The sequence below is a fragment of the Callospermophilus lateralis genome, unplaced genomic scaffold (assembly GCF_048772815.1).
Source record: "Callospermophilus lateralis isolate mCalLat2 unplaced genomic scaffold, mCalLat2.hap1 Scaffold_183, whole genome shotgun sequence".
In the NCBI taxonomy this organism is placed as follows: Eukaryota; Metazoa; Chordata; class Mammalia; order Rodentia; family Sciuridae; genus Callospermophilus; species Callospermophilus lateralis.
This window is the reverse complement of record NW_027512861.1, coordinates 2,118,032-2,141,612: the sequence shown is the minus strand read 5'-3', so window position 1 is coordinate 2,141,612 and position 23,581 is coordinate 2,118,032. Positions and strand designations below refer to the sequence as shown.

The 23,581-nt window shown below is 46.1% G+C and overlaps 1 protein-coding gene and 1 pseudogene across 2 annotated transcripts in view; one reads left to right on the top strand and one right to left on the bottom strand.

Annotated features, from left to right (window-relative positions):
* Positions 1 to 23,581, bottom strand: part of LOC143390007 (3',5'-cyclic-AMP phosphodiesterase 4D-like) — a 224,630-nt gene that overhangs the window by 71,904 nt on the left and 129,145 nt on the right. The gene's annotated exons all lie outside the window — the stretch shown is intronic.
* On the top strand, positions 16,216 to 17,621 carry LOC143387563 (ubiquitin carboxyl-terminal hydrolase 21 pseudogene; annotated as a pseudogene).

Below are 23,581 nucleotides of genomic sequence, written 5' to 3'. Positions count from 1 at the left end.
ATATTACACCATGCCTTAGAAAGTGGGTGGGCAGGTGGGCCCGGGGTCAAGTGCTGCTGTGGAGCGCTGATTCTCATCTTCCTTGGGGAAGCATCATGAGCCTATTTCCTCTATCATTTCATGAAGAGTATCTCAGCTTTTCATTCAGTTTTAAATTACCTTGTGTGATCTGTGTGGTGGGAAGCTCCTTGGTTCTCCATGCATGTCTTCCACCACGTTGTATCTGATGCTGCTGCACATCTGCTCAGCTGACTCCAAAGTTAGTTGATTTGGGGACAGCTTGGTGTAGGGACAGATGTCAAGCCAAACAGTATTTGTTAGTTCATTGCCAGGGCAGGGACACTGGCTTGGGTACCAAGGGCTCAGTGAGGTGAGGTTTTACACAATCAGGAAGATTGGTAATGGAACGATTGAGTAGTTGGTCAGTATCATTGTCTTCTACAGAGTGTATTCCCTTGGGCCCTTGGATTCGTGTTCATGAGGGGATGTTCTGTTAGCTAGCTGCAGGTTCAGTTACTACATGGAGGACATTAGTGGCATGTGAGAACTTCAGAATTCTGAGGTGTTTCCAGAAGAGAGCAGGTGATATGTCCTCCTTCTCAGAGTAGAGTCTAGAATGTTTCCCTTTAGCAGCTTCTTTTTGTGATGCTGGGGATTGAACCCAGAGCCTTGTGGATGTGAGGCAAGTAATCAATCAACTGAGCTATATCCCCAGCCCAGCAACTTTCTTAAAAAGTGCACAGTGGCTACAAAACCCTCCACCTTGTCACCACTCATGTTTCCCAGCTAAGCTGGGAGTTCTGAAGGAGTAAGGAGTCAGCATCTGACCTCTGTTCATGGAAGAGCCTATTTTCTTAATGTTTCTGACACAAGTTTCCGGTTTTCTATTAAGGTAACTGTACTTATTCACTGCCTTACTCTGAACTTTTGCAGAGCTGAACATCTTTCTATTGGCCTGGGCTGTGTTTTCGTAGGTACTCCACTTTCTTTGCCTCAAACTCACTTGAGGAGCCCCCTTGCCTGGCTTGGCCTGAGGAGAGCTTTCCAACATCTTTTCTCTGGATCCACCCCTGTGGTTGGTGAGGAGAAGCCTACACTCACACCATCCTTCCACAGTCACAGAAGGATGTGAGAGCAGCCCTGCCTGGAGCTTCTCCCTGAAACCAGAGACATAATATAAATCCAACTAACAAATTTTAGAGCTAGCCAGGACTGACTCCAGGACATATAGCTGGGTGACAGTGGGATTCTGCCTCAGCCAGCTATGATTTTAAGTTGTGATACCTGGCCTCTTTGAACCTGACCTCTGCCTGAGTGCATCAGCCTCTTTGTACTGGAAGCTCCCCCTGAAACCTTCCACTGGGTCCTGCCCTGACCCTGGCTCCCTCCTCACTGACCCATTTGGCTCAGCATTCTGAGGTGAAAATGCTGAAAATCACATCACCTCCCAGAGAATATGAGCAAGTCTTTGACAGAGGTTATGACTCTTTCTGTAAATTGGATCAAATACTCTCTGCTCTCACCCAATGCTTCAGGCATGCATCATGGGGTCTTTAGAGAGCTAGAGTTGGTATTCCTGAAAGATGGTTCTATGGAGGAAGAGAGCCTGTATCTCTCAATCCCATGAGACACTTCCTGCAAGGTCCCAGCAGACACACCCTGGTATCATTCATTTCTTAAGGGATACACAAGGACCCACCACAACACTTGTTTCACTGAAAAGATTTTTTGTGGCATTTGGGATCTTTTTTGTTCACAAAACTTTTGTCTTGGGGCTGGAGTTATAGCTCAGTGGTAGAGCACTTGCCTAGCATGTGTGAGGCCCTGGGTTCAATTCTTAGCACTTCACATAAATAAATATATAGACTAAAGGCCCATCAACATCTTAAAAAAATTAAACAATTTGTCAATTCTATTTTTGAGATGGTCTCTTCAGGTTTTACCTAGGCTGGCCTGAGCTTCTGGACTTCAGCCTTCCTTCCACCTTAGCCTCTTGAGTACTAAGACAAGAAGATGTTCCTCCTCACTCAGTCATCTCTTTTTAAGCCTTTGAGCCAACCCTGTATTTTTTATTTTTTTTTGCCACTTTCCAGTTGCTCACATAACCCACAAAAAACACCCAAGATAAAGCCTGAAGGATCAAGATGAGATTGGGAGGGACACAGTTTGAGTTCAGGTAGCAGGAAACAATTTTCTGACAGCTCTTCCCTTTGTAAAGAGTCTGGGAATGATGCTCACAAAGGAGAAACAGTTACCATAACAAATATGAAGATTTCATATCACATGTGGGGTTTGTTTCTGGGATTGTTTTGGAGAGTGCTTTTCTGTCTCTGGGGTATTGCAGGGATAGGCAGGAGGGACCTAGATCACATACACAGCAGGGTACATTCTGTGACCTGGTTGAGGAGGCTTATTAAGCATAGCTGGTATCAATATGGGAGTCCTCCCTGCCTAAGGCTGACCACACACCTTGGGGCTACTTCAGAGCCGAAAGAGATACATGACCAAAGAATTATCATGCTTGCATGGAGGGCAGGAATATGTAAGGTGCAAAGGTGTGCCTTGGTGTCACCATGATTCTTAATATCTGTCCTTCTGAGGACCCACTTTAGGACATGGCCACCTTTTCAACTGTCCTTATTTTTTTTTTTGGTACTGGGGATTGAACCCAGGGGCACTCTACCACTGACTCATATCCCCAGTCCTATTTTGTATTTTATTTATATACAGGGTCTCACTGAACTGCTTAGCACCTTTAGGTTTCTGAGGCTGACTTTGAAATCTTGCTCCTCCTGTCTCAGACTCCAAAGTCACTGGATTACAGGGGTGTGCCACTGTGCTTGGCCCCACCTGTCCTTACTTTTTATCCACAGACTCCCTGACAAATGATTCCTCAGCCAGTCAGCACTCCATTCCATCAAGACCTCAGCTGAACTGCTCATGTCAGCAGCACCTCCAAGAAAATAGACGCTCCACCCTAGCACACTGCAGGAAGCCTACGCTGATCACATGCAGCTCCTCTGTGGGGGAGGAAGGACAGCCCAGAAGGTCCTCCAGAGCCCCACAGGAGTTCCTCCACCAGTACCTCCACTTGGACCAGTGTATGAGCCATGGCCCATGGAGTGCAAGGTAGGGATAATTGTCAGGGGCTCCTGTGTCCCTGCCTTAGGGCTTTAACATGGGACAAGCATGGTTCTGTGACCACACTACCTTAGGAGTGCCTTGGCCCCTGATTTATGGCTGTAACATGGGACAAGCATGATCTCATGACTACACCAGCCCAGGGGCTCCTGTGTCCCTGCTTTATAGCTGTAAGATGGGATAAGCATGGTCCTGTGATCATATCATCCAGGGGCTCCTGTGTGCCTGCTTCATAGCTGCAAGATGGGACAAACATGATCCCATGATCATACCAGTCCAGGGGCTCCTGTGTCCCTGCTTTATAGCAGTAAGACGGGACAAGCATGGTCCTGTGACCATACCACCTTAGGGGATCCTGTGCCCTTGCTGTAGAGGTGTAACAGGACAAGCATGGTCCCAGGTCAACACCAGCCCAAGGGCTCCTGCATGCCTTCTTTAGAGCTATAAGATTGGACAAGCATGGTCCTGTGACCACACCAGACCAAGGGCTCCTGTGTCCCTTCTTTACAGCTGTAAGATGCGACAGGCAGGGTCCTGTGAACACACCAGGCCAGGGGCTCCTGTGTGCCTGCCTTAGAGCTATAAGATATGACATGTTTGGTCCTATGACCACAAAGGCCAGGTGCCCCTGTGCCCCTGCATAAGCTGGAACAAACATGTCCAGTGACCACACCAACCCTGGGCTCCTGTGCTCCTGCTTTGCAATTGTAAAGCCCAGAGAGAAGACATCTCTTCAGGTAAGCACACAACAGAATATGATCTAAATTAACCTTCACAGTTCCTTGGCAGTAGCAAGTGATGATTGGGTCCCTGAAAATGTCCTTTTGTCAAGAATTACAAACACATCAGGGTCTGGAGTTTCAGAACTGAAAACAAAACCTGGCTGCCTTACCCTATGCTGGTAGAAACCAGTCCTACCTTGCTTCTGCTTAGAGCTGTGCCATTTCTTGTAGTGACTGGTATCCACAAGTGCTGTTTAGATTGAAAATATTTAAATTTAATGAAATTTAAAGTCCAGAGTCTGTCCAGGCAGAATGGCTTATATCTTTCTTCCCAGAGGCTTAGGAGGCTGAGGTAGGAGGATGGTGAGTTGAAGCTAGACTTAGCAACTTGACAAGGCCTTGAGCAATTTAGTGAAATAATGTCTCAAAACATAAACAAATGGCTGGGGAATGTAAATCTATGTTTAAGCACCCCTGGGTGCTCTCCCTGGTATCAACAAATAACATAACATAAAATGACATAACATGCTATGAAATAAAATCTTGAGCCTCAATGATAACAGCCACACTTAGAGCACTTGGTGCCTCAGGTGGCTTGTTCCACCTGCATGGACTCCCCGCCAGGAATAGTCCTCTGTTTTCCAGCCCCAGCTGCCTCTCACAGGCACTGTGCCTATAGCCTGCACACATTTATATTTCATTTTATTCCCATTGTTTGAGCAATAAAATCCACGGAGCTGCTTGGCTCTGTCAAAGCTAGTTCTGGTTTGCTCCCAGAGCCAGCAGATCTCAAGTCATGCTTCTTATTAGTTGACCTAGAAATATTTAATTTATGTTACAAAGATTAAGGCAGATTGAGGTGGCTCACTTCATGTCATCTGTGGGAATGTTTTCATACACAATCTTTCTTGAGCCACCAAACCCTGGGCCTTGATCACATTTCACAGACAGCAGTGTCCAGGGCAGGGCAGGTTCCATTGCAGCATGGTCTCAGGTTGGGGATTCTGGCTCCCGGAGTAGGGGCTATACCTAATATTTGTCCTCATTTTACTAATTTGTTTTGAGACAGGGACTCACTGTTGCCAAGCCTGACCTAGGATTTGAAGTCCTCTGTGTCAGAACCTTGAGTAACTGGATTACGCACACACACCACTGAATTCAGCTTAGACCCCATCTTATGGTACCTGATCCCCCGGAAGAACCCTGCACCTTTCTTCTGATGGTCCACAGCTCAACCTCCAGCACTCATGGAAAGGGGGGCTAAGTCCAGGACGAGAGGGCCAGCAAGTTAGGGCCCCTATACTAGGCAGCTCCCTGGTCCTGTGTGGAGGGTCACTGGGGCTTCTGCTCAGTCATGGTGAGGTCCAGATTCAGGTTCTGTCATTGTCTGCAATTTTGTTCACTTTGTCATCTCTTTGAACTCATCTTCAGAATGGAAAGAGCTAATGCAATGCTTTCCCAGGACCATCAAGTAGTCCATGACAGATCAGTCCTGTGTCCTGCTGTTCTCAGGCTGTATCCTCTCCCATTAATCGCCAAGGAGTGGAGAGTTCCAGGTTTTAAAATCACATTTCTATACAAGGTACTTAACATTTATGCCTTGAAACTAATGTTCATGTCATGCCCCTGAGGATTTGTGGGATGCTCCTTTTGATGCAGGCAGTTGGGGGTCCTGAGACCCACCTTCCTGGGAGTGACAGACATCACTGTTAAGCTTGCTGCAGATCACACCTAGTGCAGAAATGCCAACACAATGTTGGCACTGCACTACTCACTCTTGAGACCCTGCTCATGGGTAGGGCAGATGTGCCAGTGTCCCTGCTGGAGCAGGAAGTCAGGGCCCTCTCTGTGTCTGCTTCCTCTGTAAACCTCTGTTAATCTTTCCAGCTGGAATTCACCTCCTCTATGGATTACCCTAGCCCGATTTTTTGAGACAATAGTGAACAAACCCAAGGTCTTGTGCATGCTATGCGAGCATTCTACTGCTGAGCCACACCCCAAGACTTTTTAAATTTTTATTTAGGAGAGAGGGTGTCACACGGTTGCTCAGGCTGGCCTTGAATTTGAGATCTTTCTTCCCCAACTCCTTCAGTAGCTTGGAATACTGGTGTGGCCCCTACTCTAGCCAGTTTTGATGATCTTTCAGAGAAATTGAAACTTTCTACCCGGTATTATAGATTTTATGTTACTGTTACAGCTCTGGGAAGATAGGAACTCAGGACAGATGATAGATGAATGATAGACATATGGTCCATGCCATAGAAGGAGTGTGGCAGAGGACCTGTACCTACACATTGCTGGGCCCAAGGACTCAGTCTTTCAGGGTTATCAGATGCACTAGCAAACTAGACATTAAAAAGAGAGTCTTCTAGGATATAGAGTAAGATAACACACAAGTAGATGGTTGGTTGGGAAGTTATCTCAGTTTTCAAAACTGTGTGAACAGTAGAGACACCAGGATGCCCAATCTTTAAAGCTAGGCTATGATTCATCCTTCTCCAGAACCTAGTGAGGAATCATCCCTGATGGCAGGGGGCAGATTGCAGATGGCAAGGGACACACCTACATGCATGATAGCCACTAAATATATTCACCTCCTCTTTGAGTGAAATGACACAACCTGTGGTGAGACTTCAGGTGGTGAACCATGTGTCACAAGGGAAGACCCACGAAGAGTGCAGTGTGACCTAAAACAAGCTACATGTGTAGGAGCAGCAGGAGGCTGGCCCCTGCCTGCCATATGGATGTTCCTGTTTGTGCTACCCTGGGCTCTGTCTCCATTTGCTGCCTTCCTTATGCTCTAGCATAACCATGCAGAGTCTTGTTCTTGACATGATTGTGATTTTTCTCTGATTCTGCTCTTTGAGAGCAAAACAGCCCCCAGGGTCCATTACCAAGCCATACAGCAAAGTCTGGGACAAAGATTAACTGGCACACCCAGGCGAGACAAATACAGACACTCTCCTGCAGAAAGAAAAATGTCCATTCTCCAAAGAATTATGACAACCCAGAGTCCACACATCATGCCAAACACAGCATTCAGGACAGAATGCAGACTTTCCTAACATACAGAGATGCAGTGATATGAAAATAGTTCTTAAAGGAAGGGTCAGAGGCCAACCAGACTCCAGTTGTCAGATGCTCACTCTAAAGCCCTGTTTAACAGCACTCCACATGAGAAAGGAAAACACTCCTGAGATTAATGGAAAGATGGAGAAACCCCCCAAAGTCTGTTCTGTGAGAGGACCCTTAAGGTATGTAAAAACAAAGATATTCTGAGGAGAAAGAGAGGTGAGAGAGATTCCAGGAGATCTGCCTTGAGGGCATGATCAGGGTACTCTTCAGGCAGAAGCAGGGGACCAGAAGGAAAGGTAGCCCCAGAAGTGTTCATGACATAAGACGGAGAGAGCCCACTTCCTCTAAGTCCTCCAATTCATTTACCATTGTTTTGCATACAGGACACCTATGAAAAGTGAGCAACATATGCATCATTGATGGTCACTTTGAAATAAATGCTGTATTCTTAGAGTTCTCTTCTATTGATAAAAGTAATAGGAGAATGGTGGCAGCATTTGAATATATATATATATTCTTTTTCCATGTATTTGGAAAATACATATAAAAGGTATATATCACTAGCATGTGATTGTAATGCACCTGTGTTCATTTCATTGAAATATTCACAAAACTGAAAATCTAGGGGGCTTAATGGATTAAAACGTGTATGGAAAGCAAAAATAATAAATTATTGAGTGAGGCTTCCTCTGGTTTTCTTTCTTATTGGCTCCCTCACCTTCTGCAGCCACATGAGGCCCCTGTGACACATTGTCCATTTATCTTATGTAACTTCATGTCATGTTCATTTTTTCAGTTCTGGCAATTGAATCTAAAGGAGCTTGAGTTATACCAAGCCCCTCTTTTATCATTTTTTATTTGTTCTTCTTAGTTATACATTAGAGTAGAATGTATTTTGAAATATATATATATATATTTAAAAGAACTTCTCATTCTTCTGGTTGTATATGATGTATGATTACATTGGTTATATAATCATGTATGCATATAGGACACCCCTTCTGTATAAAATTTGAGACAGTCTCACTATATTGCTGAGGCTGCATTGAGCTTGCAATCCTCATGCCTAAGCCACCTGAATGCTGGGTTTACAAGTAAGAGCACCATGGTTCAGCTTGGGGATCTTCATTTAATGAGAGACTCTATTGGCTTCAAATTTCAAAACTAATTTTCTTTTGGCATGAAAAGAGTTCCATTCTACAGCCTCCTGTCCCCAGTTGATTCTGATGGGCAATAAACATTATTTTTGTTCTTAATTCTTTCTCCTTCTGAATTACTTTAACTTCTTTATAAAAAAAAACCTTTGAAGGGCTGCTGTTGTGGCTAAGTGGTCAAATGCTCACCTAGCATGGGTGAAGGATTGGATTCGATCCCCACCACTACATAAAAATAAGTAAATAAAAGTAATGATAATGTGTCCACCTACAACTAAAAACAATATTAAAAAGTAAACTGTGAAAAACACAAAATAAGGTTGACTATCGTAATCACTCACAGATGTTGATGTGTGCCTGGGACATAAGGAATGCAGAGGCCTAGGGAGGCCAGTGAAGCCTGGGAACAGAAGTGGAGCTTCCAACCATCAAGGGCTCATGTTGACAGAAGACAGCACTGGCCTGCACGCCTGCCTGTCTTCTTACACACTGGTGGCTACTTCTCTATGTGACCTGAGAACTGAGGAGTTTCCACTAGGCAGATATTCTGTGGGTAGGCCTGAGAGGCCCTGGCCCTCTAGAAACAGCTGCACCTTGGTATGTTTCTGAGATCTCAGGTGCATCAAGACCCTTGAGGCCTCCAAAAGCTGAGAGATGCTATTGTGAATATTGACTTTCTTTCACACAAACAAAATCCTATTAAAAATCCTAACATAAAGGATGAAAAAAGAGACCTGGAAATCAGAATCTTATGTTCCAGTTCCCCAAACCCATATTGAAACAAAATTCTTGTGAAGCAGAATAAATTATGTAGGGGAAGGAACAAGGTTCCCAGAGGGTGCTGCCCAGGAGAAGGACTGGATAATGCGCAACCTGACAGAGTCTTGTGTATTTGTTCTTCTTTACCACTTGAGTTTAAAAAACAGTGATCCACACCTTTTCTAAACTAAATACAGTTCCCAAATGGGAAACTTTGCTTTAGATTTTTACATTTTATGGAGAGGTATTTATCCCTCTGAATGCCTCTTCATAGACTGTAACTCATGATAGAAAACAGATCTGTGGCTTGGTTCAGACATCTTCTAGTGTACTGAATTCTAGCCTGTGAGCTGGATCCTGTGAACACTTAAAGGTGGCAGTGCTTGCTGGATGCTCTCTGACACCATATCAGATTGCTTTCAACCTCTCAATATTTGCCTTCCAATGTGTCTCCTCCATGTGGTCTAACAGAGCAACCAAGTAGTGTGAGTGGCTAGGGGAAACCTGCTATGGTGCAGGAAAGAGTGATCCACAGTGAGCAATCTTGCAGTGTGAGGGTTGTGTGAATACCCTTCTGGAGTGCAATGATGACAGTGTGAGGGGTGTTTCTAAACTTGCTGGGGTGCAGAGAAGGATGATGCACAGTGAGCAAGAAGACAGTGTGTCTAGACCTACTGGGTCTAGACACATCCCACACACTGCCTGCTTGTGAGAAAGCAGTCAGTGTGAGGGGTGTGTCTAGACCTGTTGGGGTACAGGAAAGACAGCCACAGTCAGCAATCAGATAGTGGGAGAGTTGTGTCTAAACCTGCTGAGGTGCAGGGAAGACTGACACTCAGTAGCAAGAAGGCAGTTTGAAGGTTGTGTGTACACCCTTCTGGGGTGCAAGGGTGTCAGGAAGTGTGGGGGGTGTGTCTAGAACTGCTGGGGTGCAGGGAAGGCTGATGCACAGTGAGCAATCAGGCAGTGTGAAGGTGTGTCTAGACCTGCTGGGGTGCAGGGAAGACAGCCACAGTGAGCAAGCAGGCAGTGTGAGGGGTGTGTCTTGTCCTGCTGGGGTGCAGGGAACATTGAGCCACAGTGAGCAAGCAGGCAATATGAGGGGGGTGTCCAGACCTGATGGGGTGCAGGGAAGACAGCCACAGTGAGCAAGCAGGGTGTGTGGGATGTGTCTAGACCTGCTGGGGTACAGGGAACACTGAGCCACAGTTAGCAAGCAGGCAATTTGAGGGATGTGTCTAGATCTGCTGGGGTTCTGGGAAGACAGCCACATTTACCAAACAGGCAGTATGAGGGGTGTCTACTCCTGGTAAGGTGCAGGGAATACTGAGCCACAGTGAGCAAGCAGGCAATGTGAGGGGGGTTTCTAGACCTGCTAGGGTACAGGGAAGACAAGCACAGTGTGCAAGCAGACAGTGTAAGGGGTGTGTCTAGACCTGCTGGGGTACAGGGAACACTGAGCCACAGTGAGCAAGCAGGCAATTTTAGGGATGTGTCTAGACGTTCTGGGCTTCAGGGAAGACAGCCACATTTACCAAGCAGGCAGTGTGAGGGGTGTCTACTCCTGGTGCGGTGCAGGGAATACTGAGCCACTGTGTGCAAGCAGGCAGTGTGACGGGTGTTTCTAGACCTGCTGGAGTACAGGGAAGACAAGCACAGTGTGCAGGCAGACAATGTGAGCGGTGTGTCTAGACCTGCTGGGGTGCTGGGAAGACAGCCACAGTGAGCAAGCGGGCAGTATGAGGGGTGTGTCTAGACCTGATAGGTGCAGGGAAGAAAGCCACAGTGAGCAACCAGGCGTGTCTAGACCTGATGGGGTGCAGGAAGACTGACACTTAGTGAGCAAACTGGCAGTGTGAGGGGTTTCTAAACCTGTTGGGGTGCAGAGAAGACAGCCACAGTGAGCAAGCAGGCAGTGTGAGCGGTGTGTCTAGACATTCTGAGGTGCAGGAAAGACAGCCACAGTGCACAAGCAGACAGTGTGGAGGTGTGTCTAGACCTTTTGGGGTGCAGGGAAGACAGCCACAGTGACAAAGCAGGAAATGTGTGGGATATGTCTAGACCCGCTGGGGTGCAGGGAACACTGAGCCACAGTGAGAAAGCAGGCAATGTGAGGGGTGTGTCTAAACCTGCTGAGGTGCAGGGAGGACTGAGCCACAGTGACCAAGAAGGCAGTGTGAGGGATGTGTCTAAACATACTGTGGTGATGGGAAGACAGCTACAGTGAGCAAGCAGGCAGTGTGAGGGTTGTGTCTAAACCTGCTGAGATGCAGGGAAGACTGACCCACAGTGACCAAGCAGGCAGTGTGTGGGATGTGTCTAGACTTGCTGTGGTGCTGGGAAGACAGCCACAGTGAGCAAGCAGGCAGTGTGAGGGATGTGTCTAGACCTGCTGTGGTGCAGGGAAAACAGCCACAGTGAGCAAGCAGGCAGTATGAGGGGTGTGTCTAGACCTGCTGGGGTGCTGCAAGGAAGACTGACCCTTCCTTAGTGAGCAAACAGGCAATGTTAGTTATGTGTCTAGACCTACTGGGGTTCAGGGAAGACAGTGACAGTGAGCAAGTATGCAGTGTGTAGGGTGTGTCTAGATCTGCTGGGGTGCATGGGACACTGAGCCACAGTGAGAAAGCAGGCAGTGTGAGGGGTGTGTCTAGGCCTGCTTGGTTGCAGGGAAGACAGACGCAGTGAGCAAGCAGGCAGTTTGATGGGTGTGTCTAAACCTGCTGTGGTGCTGGGAACACTGAGCCACCATGATCAAGCAGGCAGTGTGACTGGGGTGTCGAGACCTGTTGGGGTGCATGGAAGGCAGCCACATTGAACAAGCAGGCAGTGTGTCTAAACCTACTGAGGTGCACAGAAGACTGATCCTCATTGACCAAGTAGGCAGTGTGAGGGTTGTGTCTAAACCTGCTGGGGTGCAGGGAAGACAGCCACAGTGATGAAACAGGCAGTGTGAGGGGTCTTTATAGACCTGCTGGGGTGCAGAGAAGACTGTTAGTGAGCAAGCAGGCAGTGTGAGGGGTGGGTCTAGAACTCATGGGGTGCAGAGAAGACAAACACAATGACCAAGCAGTCATTGTGAGGTTTTTGTCTAGACTTGCTGGAGTGCAGGGAACACTGGGCCACAGCTACCAAGCAAGCAGTGTGAAGGGGGTATCTAAACCTGCTGGTATTCAGGGAAGACAGCCACAGTGAGCAATCTGGCAGTGTGAGTGGTGTGTCTAGACCTGCTGGTTTGCAGGGAATACAGGCACAGTGAGCAAGTAGGCAGTATGAGATGAATGTGGACATCCTTTGGGGGTGCAGTGAAGACTGACCCTCTGTCAGCAAACAGGAAGTGTGAGGGGCATAGAGACACCTGCTGGGATGCAGAGTAGGCTGACCCAGCTTAACAAAGGTTCATGGGATGGTGAGGCAAACACTGGCTGAGTGTCCAGCTAGTGGATGCACTGGAGTGCAATTCAGGAGAAACATCCCACATGTTTTGAATCATGGGTTTGCAGTTGTATCCTAGGTTGAGAGAAAGTCACAGATGAGCAATACATGTCCCAGGTAGACTTCAGAGCTGCCAGGCCTCAGCCAGCTTCCTCCAGTCCAACCGGGTGAATGGGGCTTTGACAACCCCTGATTCCTTTTTGGAGTCAGTTCTGACCTTCCTTTCTTTCTCTTTCAGGAGTGACAGATTCTCTCAAAACTCAAGGACTTCATTCCAAATGAGTAGTGACATGGCCAGCCAGAAGCTTTCCCAGGGCAGTGGGCACTGTGTTAGCTGGATCTGTGGTTATGTCCAAGACCTCTGTATCCAGTCCAAGCCTCAGAGGCATAGCCTGGACTTCAGATGTCTCAGTGGCAGTTTCTCCCAGTACCTGACCTCCAACAGCCAGACCACAGCCATTCTCACATGTCCTGAGAGACATAGGGAGGATTCATCCTGCTGCACAGCACTCAGAATCACACCACTCTCAGCCTTCCAGATCCTTAAGAAATTCATGATGGATAGATGCCACAGCACCATGGCAGCAGCTGCTTCAGGCAATAATGTCATGGCTATCCCATGCCAATCCCACAACACAAGCCAGGTAGAAACACCGCAGCAGAGCTGTCCTTCGCAGGACCCTGTGGTCAGGAAGAAGGATAGATCATTGTCTTTTGCTGCCACCATACCGAGACACAGAGACTTCCCTGCAGTGTACAGCAGCTTCCTTCCACAAGGTCAGTGTCAACCCCAGCTAGGTCAGGGGAGTGGGAGGAAGGACAGGGTACTCACAGTTTGCTGCCCTTCAGCACCCAGGCCCCAGGCAGACTTTAATCCACCTGTGGTCACTGACATTTGGGATGCAGGCCTTCCATGCCACCCCAGCTGTTTCTAGAAGTTCCTGCTCACTGAAGGAAACAGGCCCTCCTGGTTAACCACAGTGCAGTGTGTCACAGGCTTCATTGTGGCTCAAATCATAGCATTTCATTCACTTATAAATCAAACCAAAGACTCAAAAGAAAATCTACCTCAGCCCAGATTGCAGCCAAACCTAGAAGTACTCATACAACAACATGAGAAATTAAGGGTAATTTCTGAGACACTTACCTCTCTATGGTTAAGTCTGAATTTCTCTTTGAGGTCCTTCTTTCCACTGCCACTGGTTTTCCCTGTGTGCATTCCAGGTCTGTGCGCTCCTCATCTTCTTGATGCAGGAACAGTATCGGGTCCTCCCATTGGCACTCCGCCTGAGAACCTGCGAACCTGCACAGCCTTCTTTCTTCAAACCTGCTGCTTGGGAGAGTTGGGCAGGACAGAGCTTCATCTCCCCTTCATATGAGGCCTGAGATTAGGACACATATTCAGCATCCTCAGAGGCAGAGATGACTCATCTGGTTTGGAGCTCTGTGCTCATGCCCCTGGCCTGGAACTAAGGCAGAGGTTTTTGAAAACAAGCTCCTGCCCCACCCCCCCACCCCTGCCCCAGAATTCACCTCCAGCAGGGAAGATAAAACACACATATATAAACCTGTGCCCATGTTTTTAGTATGGCTTGTGGGGGCTGCACAGGCCTCAGACTGATGTTGCCCACTGTGCTGGTCAAGCTGGTTAAGCACGATTGTAGAGTAAAAGGGGGAAGTGAATGAGAGAAGGCAGAAATCAAGAGGTCTCTGTAGATTTCAAATGGGGCAATCCCTGTATTTAGGAGGGACTTCCAAACTCTCAGTGCTGCGGCAGGATGTGTCAGAGGTGAATCATGTGCTAGAGGATCAGGGCCTGTGTCCTCTGGAGGACTAATAAGACCCAGAGTGACTGAAGGGCATGGAGATGGTCCATGCAGAACTAGCTGGGGCCATGTTGGTCTGATTTCCTTTGTCACAGATACCTTCCCTGAGGCCTGCAAGCACTTTCTACGGGGCATGGAGAGAGCAAGACCCTCTGCTGAGTCCAGGAGCCTTGGAGCTAGCATTCATCAGGTGAGTGGGTTTTGAATGTCTCTGCAGACTGTTTGGACAGGTGTAAGTCCACATCCCAAGAGCTGTCAGTACATCCCCACTGCTGGGAGCTTCCTCAAAGGATCCTGTCTGGGCTCATACCTCAAGTCAGGGCCCTGGTCAGTGCACAGTCCCTAGTCTGGAAGGACTGAGGCACTGGCACCTTGACTCATCTGATGGTCAGAGCAGGAAAGCCTGGGTGGTGCTACTCCCTACAACAGCCTCATTCACAGAGTCTCAACTAGAATAGGAATGGTGCAGCAGAGGATGAGTCAGGTGGAAGGCTCAGATGTGTACCAAGGTGACAACAAGCCAATTGGTGGACTGAGTACTGTGAAATGCCTGCTTGTATGGCCAGGGCTGAGAAGGCAGCTGAGCTGTTCACCTCCACTGCAGCTTGTGACCTGTGCTGAAAGCTTCTGGGCATGCAACATGGCCCAGAGCCCACCTTTCAGGGACAGGACTGCCCACATAATAATTCCCCTGATCAGCTCTTGGAGGCTGGCAGGGCATGGTGAGGCTGGAGGCACATATAGCCCATGCAGTCTGCAGCCAGGGCTGTCCATGCCCAATGGACCTCAGGGCTGGGTGGACCCAGCCACTAGGAGCATTTTACAGGAGACTTACCCCAGATACTGGATCCAGGAAAGCTGAAAGAGACTTAGACAATTCCCCTATTCCCATTCCCACTTGTCTTCCTGCCTGGTCTCCACATGCTCCACAACACAGTGGTGGCTATATTGACTTGAATACAGATTTTAACCCCCTCCTTGTTTCTTCTGGTCAGTAAAGGCTGTTCCTTCACTGTCTTCTCTTCAGCCAGCAGGAGTGGATATGGGCCACCTGAATCATGCTGCGTCTGAAGATGACTACCTGCCCAGGAGCACAGAACCCTTCACACTGCAGGCCATGCAGAGAACAGGTGGGAATTCCCATAATGTCCGTAATCCCAGGAACCCAGAGAGCCCTCATTTTGGCTCTTATAGCTGCTCGTATGAAGCGCTTCCATCACACAAAGGTCTTGTAAGCTATAGTGAGATCCCACCACCCTATGTTGAGTATAGCCTCAAGCTAGGCTGGCAAGGTAAGTCCAGTCTTTCCCTGTCCCATATCTGGAAAATACGCAGGCTCTGTTGCTTTATTAGGTACCATATGGATCCTGGACTTGGGGTTTGGACATTGGGTAAATCACTGAACCTCAGTTGTGTTTCTTATCTGTGAAATAGGGAACATGCCTGCCCCTAGATTTGTGGAAGGAGAACCCCAGTACAGGAACTGGGGCACTGCAGTCAGATATGGCCACTGCATGAGCCAGGAGGAAGGGATCCAAGCACCAGGTCTGCAGTTCCTGGTTCTGTAGGCCAAAGACTACTGACATGGGTCCAGGGGAGGAACAGGAGCAAGAGCACCAGCAGAAAGAGCCATGAGTCTGGCCAGCAGCCACTTAGTCCCAATGTGTGGAGCTCAAGCTTCAGGGCCTGTGGAGCCACCTTCCTCCAGAGTTGGTTAGCCAGCCTGCCCAGGAGGGTGGGGAGTGGTATCAGTGACCAGTCCACTTCAGATGCAGCCTCTTGATTAGTTTTATAAAATTATAAGCCTGGGAAGAAAAAAAACCTGTGGTTAAACCATGTGTCTCATTTTGGATCTGGACATGTGGGTACCATTGAAAGTAAGAAAAACATATTTGGTGAGAGACAGTGAAGTGGTTTAGACCAAAAAAGATGTCAGTGGTCCTTGCAGAAGGAGTTATCTGGGCAACATCTCTGGCCATAGCTGTTGTCTGGCTGGCAGGGGTTTGTGTGAAGTAATGTGGGGGTGAACCTGAGCTAGAGCCTGGCCCTGTTTGGCCTTCACACCACCTCATGGTGGGACAGGTCCAGCCTGTGGTTTCCACAATGCCCCTGGATTCTCAGCACTGCATGAGCAGGACCTTAAAACCCCTGTCAATGTCCAATCCCACATGAGATCTAAGCTACAATTTGTACCGTGGGCCTTCAGCAAGGAGCACGGGAACTCAGCCCCTGGGCCAAACTCTATGTTATGACATTTTCCTCCCCTGCCAGGTCCCACTGATGAATGGCTCAAGCAACTGGAACTTGGATCAGGACAGACCTTGGGGCCTCATCCCCTTCAGGCAGATCATAGGGTTCCCCTGCCTGGCTCACCACCCCCAACTGTGTTCCTGCCCATCCCATTCTGGACCAACTTAGCCCATTCCACATTTGCTCATCATACACTACTTCTGGGCTCTGGTCATGTTGGCCTCCAAAATCTAGGAAATACATGCTTCTTGAATGCTGTGCTACAGTGCTTGAGCAGCACTCGGCCTCTTAGAGACTTCTGTCTATGAAGAGACTTCCGTCAAGAGGTGCCTGAAATGGGCCAGGACCAAGAACTTACTGAAGCCTTTGCAGATGTGATTGGTGCCCTCTGGCACCCTAACTCCTGTGAATCTGTGGATCCTACTGAATTCCAAGATGTCTTCCAGAAATACATTCCCTTCTTTTCTGGAAACAACCAGCAGAATGCCCAAGAGTTCCTGAGACTCCTCATGGAAAGACTACACCATGAACTCAACAGACAAGGTTGCCGGGCTCCACCAATCTTGGCCAATGATCCAGCTCCTTCTCCACCTCTCAGAAGAGAGACTCTGCTCAAAGAACCTGAGTTAAGTGATGATGATCGAGCCAACCTAATGTGGAAGCATTACCTGGAACGAGAGGATAGCAAGATTGTGGACCTGTTTGTGGGCCAGTTGAAAAGTTGTTGCATGTGCCAGGCCTGTGGGTATCGCTCCATGACCTTTGAGGGTTTTTTTGATCTGTCCCTGCCCATCCCCAAGGAAGGATTTTCTGGGGAGAAGGTGTCTCTGTGGGATTGTTTCAATCTTTTCACCAAGGAAGAAGAGATAGACTTGGAGAATACCCCATTGTGTGACCGATGTTGCCAGAAAACACAAAGTACCAAAAAGTTGACAATACAAAGATTCCCCTCAATCCTCATTCTCCATCTGAACCAATTCTCCACCTCCCAAGGCACCATCACGAAAATTTCAGTAGATGTAGACTTCCCACTGCAGCAAATGAGCCTAGGGGACTTTATCAGTGACAAAACTGTGAACCCTGTTTATGAGCTTTATGCCCTTTGCAATCACTCAGGCAGTGTCCACTCTGGCCAGTACACAGCCCTGTGCCAAAGCCAGACTGGTTGGCATGTCTATGATGAATCTTGTGTCTCCCCTATAAGTGAAAATCAAGTGGCATCCAGTGAAGGCTATGTGCTGTTCTACCAACTAATGTAGGGGCCTTCCCAGTGCTTAGGACAGCCCCTGTAAGCCCTGCCATCTGTGAAACCCTTAAAACACCCTTAAGTCCAAGGGTCCCCATTGACCTGAGCTATCTCTTTTTCTGTATTTTTATTTGGGGAGCAGGGTGGAGTGGATGTAGTTACCATTTTTATTTTTTTTTTACTAAAAGTACCTTTTCATCTGGAGGCTTCCTTTTCACTCAGCCCTGTGTACAGAGCTTTCCAGACTTCTGCCCATGTACAGCCCCTATAAACTCTGAAACTTAACTTTTTGTGAATAAATTAAGAAAAAAAAACATATTTGGGAACCCAAAGAACAATGTGAGGCCGTGCCTCCGTTTCCCCATGTGAGGCTGGAGTGGCCATGAAGGCCTCCATGAACATATTGTGTGTCCGCCTTTGTGTGCTGTTGCTATTACTGGTCACTGATTTCCTGCTCATGTTCTAGCAAATCCAGCTGACCTGGATTTGTGTGACAGCATCCCCAGCCAGCCATTCTCCTAGTCACCCAGGGCCATGAGAGCATCCATGTTTGGAGGGTTGGTGGGAAGTGACATGGTGGGGCTGTGGCTTACCTGAAGGTCAGGAATGCTGGACATGAACCACAGCTGCTGTTGGTTGAAACACCTCCTGAGGCTGGGTAACCTGGTCTGTGAAAGGGACAGTTATGTCCCAGATCAGATCTTGATCTGGGATGGATGCTGTCCTTTCACAAAAGCTACACTAAGATCTTCATTTCTTCTCAGGACCTGTACCCCTCCCACACACACACAGAGGATCACCAGTCTGCACCCAAGAGACAGCAAGGGAATGCTCATCCTTGCTGTGAGCCCCATAGGGCCCAGTCCCTGTGGTTCTGCTCACTGGTCTTAGCCCAGGCTCCCCATCCACTTTGGGGTAGAGTCTGGCTGCAAGTCCTTCCTGAGCACAGAGCACCATCATAAGCTGTGGAGATCTTTATTCTAGGATGCAAATGATTACTCAGAAAGGTATTTATCCTTTTCAGTGTTCTTAGAGAAAGGCTGGCTGGGGATTCTGTCACACAATTCCAGGTCAAAGAGAATGGGGTAATGCTAACATTAATGAGATTTATTTCTTACCCTGAGTGGAAGAACTTTGTGCACTCTATTTAAGGTACAATAAATCATAACTTTTTCCTCCGTAATAGGTGAATCAGGGTACAATTACTAAACCTGTGTGAGTGCTGGACACTTTGATCTCTCATCATTCTGATTTTTTCCCCAAATTATTTATACATATCTACTCATCAAATTCAAAATTGAGGGAGACCCCCAACATGGTTCCAGTATGTCTCTATGCATAAGTTCCCACACTTCTTAACATATGTGCTGCAAATTCTAGTCATTTTCTTCCTCTGCAATCTAAGCCCCAGATCCTCAATCTGAGAGTCAGCCTGGTCCCTCAATGTTCATTGTACAAATTGATGGCCTGGGAACTTTGAATGAACTGAGTTGATCATAAGGCTTCCTTCTTTTCTGTACCGTGTCTTAGGAATTGATCTTTTGTTTCCTGCTACCCATTGACTTGAAAATTATTGTTTCCTCTATCTCTCCATACTCCCATTTTAAGTGACAAGATAAATCTAGTTTGTTACCCTAAATTGGACATAATTTGAAGATAGGGTTAGTTTTTCACTGTCTCCATTGAAGATGGATTCAAGATTGTCAATTTTATAGACATCTTTTATAAGGGAACAATATAAAAGATTATCATATTTAACACATATGATTGATGACTGAGATTGTGTACAAAGTATTTGACATAGACATGCTTCCGTCTTTCTCGGATAAAACTTCATGTGTGATACAAGAACGTAAATACTTCAGAGTAACATAAACTATGTATTTTTCATTTTTGCATCCCACACATGATTTTCCAAAGCACATTGATCATATTCGGTGCCAAAGACTGTGTCAATTCCTCAAGTTTCTTTTCATACATGTCATGCATTATAAAATTCTTCCAAACACTTTGATTTAAAAAATCAATAACAATATATTCAAACATTTAAAATTAGCTGTCTTTTTTCATAGGTATTTTTAAATTAACAGTTTGAAATTTTAGCAAAAGTGAGGTGCTATGTAACTCAGTGAGATGCTGTCTGAAAAGAAAATATAAAATAGGACTGGGGATGTGGCTCAGTGATTGAGTGCCCTTGAGTTCAAACCCTTTGTATCCCCCCAAAATGTAAAATGCTGTTTTCATATAAATGGACTCTCCTAGTTCCAAAGCTTCTAAAATATTCAGGAGAGAATTTGTTATCTAAATACTAAGTGATTTTCTGTAATAAACCTTATTTACTTTTAAAATATTTATTGAATTTCCTAAATAAATATTGCTCAACATTAATATAAAGTTAAAAAATGTACAATCAAACAAATGTTGATGATTTTAGTATTATATTTTCCTTGGATCAATATTTTAAACAAGCAATCCTTTCAACATTGTGTTAATGTATTTTCTCTCAATATTTTTATGTATATTATGGATGTATGATTTTTTTCTTTCAAAATTAGCCAGTTGTACAGTGGGATGATAGTATCAACTTCCTCATCATATGATTAGGAGTAAAAATTGAGAGAATTCCTGCCAGGCTACCAAAAAATGATAGTGATGGTGATGATGTTATCATTGTGGTTATTTTGATAACAATTGTGTATTATATTTGTGTGTGTGTGTGTGTGTGTGTGTGTGTGTATGTGTGTGTGTGTTACTAGGGCCATGAATATGCTAGGTGAGTACTATATTACTGGGCTAAGTCCCCAGTCTTTTTTTTTTTTTTTTACGTATTTTGAGATGGCCTTGCTAAGTTGCCTAGACTGGCCTCAAACTTGTTATCTTCTTGCCTCAACCTCCTGCAGAGGCGGCATTATAGACATGCACCATCATGCCTGTTTGGTATTACAGCTTTTAAAAGTTTTCATTTACTATCATGAACACTAAGTCAGAGATCTATATGACCTTGAAAATATGATTTTGGGTTATTATGTCATATCCCATATTATATACTATAATTGAATCTTTTATTTTTTTTCAAGTTAAAAGCGAAAAAGGAATATTGAGTTTTTCCATCCTCAGATGATTTGTAAATCAGAATAAAACATTGACATTTTTAAGGAACACAATGATCCTTTACTGAACTACCTGCTCTTGTCTCCAAACTGTCCTCCAGTTATAGAATACATGATTTCTACAATTTATTCTGAACTTTATTTGAAACTGCTAAGAACTATAAGTGCTTTTAGTGATTAGCCACAAGCTGTGAAATGTTTTTAATTTTAAAAGAGCAAGGATCATCCCTTAATAGAAGTTATAATGAATAATGATTTAAACTATAAGGAAAATTTGCTTGTTGTCAGCCATCCTAGAATTCCCCTCCTCTCCCTAACTTTTTTAACTCTGAAAAAGTCATGTTAAAGAGAACTTTTAGTTTTTTAAATTGTTAGGATTTTATTTAAATATCAATAACTATTCTAAGCCTGAAAATTTTCATGACCAAACAAGAAATACATTAAAAGTAGAAAAGTCTGAATAAGGTTCATTACTGCATTAATTTAGAAAGTATGTGGAAGACAGGGAAAATGTTGGTATTAAATAATTAAAACTGAATATTGCTTTTCTTTCCTACAGAGGGACAGAGTCTTGTGCCACCCTCTTCTCACAGCTGATTCCTTTGTTGGGTTTTTGAAGGGCCTGTGCATCTTTCCAGCTGACAGGATTCTGCGAAGGAACCTCTTGATAGCAGGACTCAGGTCCTGCAGTACTCAGGTCCTCTAGTGCCCTGAGCCAGGTGAGTCTCCCAGGACCCTGCCGACTGCTGGTATCCAGGTGGGAAAGGAACGGGGTCAGGGGAGGCAACCCTCCAAATCCTCTACCCTCCTCAGTGTGCTGCCACTTCTGGTCTAGCATGCCTGTCTGGAGCTGGAATGGAGGGCCAAGTGAGGGTATGGGGCCTCCTTCAGAGGGGGCAGGGGGCGGAAGGGGCGAGGTGAGCAGGAGTTGAAGGGCAGGGGCCTTGGAGGGGGCGGTGTCTCTGGGCGGGGCAGAAGCTTGTCTGCAGGAAGCAGTGCTTGCACTGAGGCCTGTGCGGGCAGACCCACCCACCAACAGACACGTGGAGAGAGACCTTAGGACCTGGTCAGGCTCTGGCTGAGTGGCAGGAGTCCCTGTGGAAGGGACAGCAAGGAGGTTTCTGGAGCCAGCCCCAGGGAGGTGGGGAGGCTAGCAGCAGGCTCGAGGTGCACCCAGGCTGAGCCACTTCTCCTGGTTGGAGAGCTGTGCTTTCCATGGAGTACCTGGTAGAACATAAAAACTGTGTAACTGTAGGTTTGGCTGCAGCTGAGGCTTGATGAAGTCTGTTGCATCTTTTCCAAGAGGCTGGTCTTCTGCATACCCATGGACATTTAAATTTCTTTTTGTTTTAATTAGCTATACATGACAATAGAATGCATTTATGCACTTTGATATATCCCATGGATACTTTTGCAACAAGACTGGCATTTAATTGGGCGTAGATCACATTCAGTCAAAAAAGGTCCTGGATTGCTGTTTATAATTCCATGTGGAAATAGTCTAGGAGGTTTAGTGTGGCTCCATGTCTTCCGTGTACACATTATTCTTCTGTGGCTCTTGTACAACAATGGTATTGTGAAATTAGCCTCCATTTGCAATTTTTTTTTATTATTTAGATACTGAAAGCCTTGCTAAGAGAATTATTTTTCAATTAACAGAGAGTCCCAACTAATCACAGCAGAGAGGTTTGTACTGACCAAATGAGGCAAACACCATTTGCAACCTGCAAAACTGACTTTGTAACAAGTTGAGCTCTTCCTGCACTTTGCATCTCTTTTATGTCTGGAAGTGCTGACTGATTCTGTGCCCCCTTTGTACTCTTCTGCTCTTTTTTTTTTAAAGACGGCTTGAATAAACTTTTTATATCTTGTGGAAGATTTACCATTTACCAGTGAAATTAGGATCTAATCTAAAAGTTTATTAATTTAAATGTAATTGTATCTTTGATGTTTGAAATGAATTTGCATGCTTAAGAAATCTATTAATAATTGAAATAAAGCAAGAAGGGAAAAGTAGATCTGAAATAGTTAAGCTACAGAAAATAATGTTGAAACTTAGTCTTTAGCTTTCAAGACCCTATTACTGACTTTGCCAAGTTTTATTCCTAATGTCATGCTGGTCGCATTCACATTGCATGATTTATCATTTTACATGTTTTTGTGCTTGGAATTGGACCCAGGGCTGTATGCATGCTAAGTAAAGTAACAATGAGCTATACTTCAGCTCCTAATATTAATTTTTAAAAGATTCTGTTCATTTCAGCTATTATTGTTTTATACATCAGTGGTAGTTTCCAGTATCTTATGTTGTCCACAGTCCTTAGCAAGATGATAATATCACTGGGCTCTGAGCCATTGTTGTTGTTGTAAACAAATTGAAAAACAAAAATGAGAATTCATTCTAATTCAAAGCCTACAGGGCTATGGGATGGAGCCAAAGTCTTAATTAACAACCTTATGACTCCCTGTAGGGAGGGGGCAAATTCCTGGGACAGGAAAACCCTGGAGGCAGGGCAGGTTCTTGGTAAGATGGAGGGCTCTCTGGCGGGCAGCAGAGCACCTCACACATGCCTTGGTCTGCTGCCTGCGTTCAGTAGGGCCGTGGTACCTCATCTGCCCCCATTCCAGCTGCCTCCACCACTTCCTGTGGCCCTTGTCTATCCCCATGTACTTTTGTTCTGCCTGGACACCAGACACTCCAGAGGCAGGTGCTCTTACTTCTTGGGGCTCACCAGGGCAGAAGGGAAACTGCTTCCCTGGGGCGAGAGAGCAGAAAACATTCTGGCATCTCTTCCAAGGGTTTTGTTTCTACATGGTTCCCTGTCTTCTACCAGAACCCAGTACCACATGGGCTCAGCCTCTT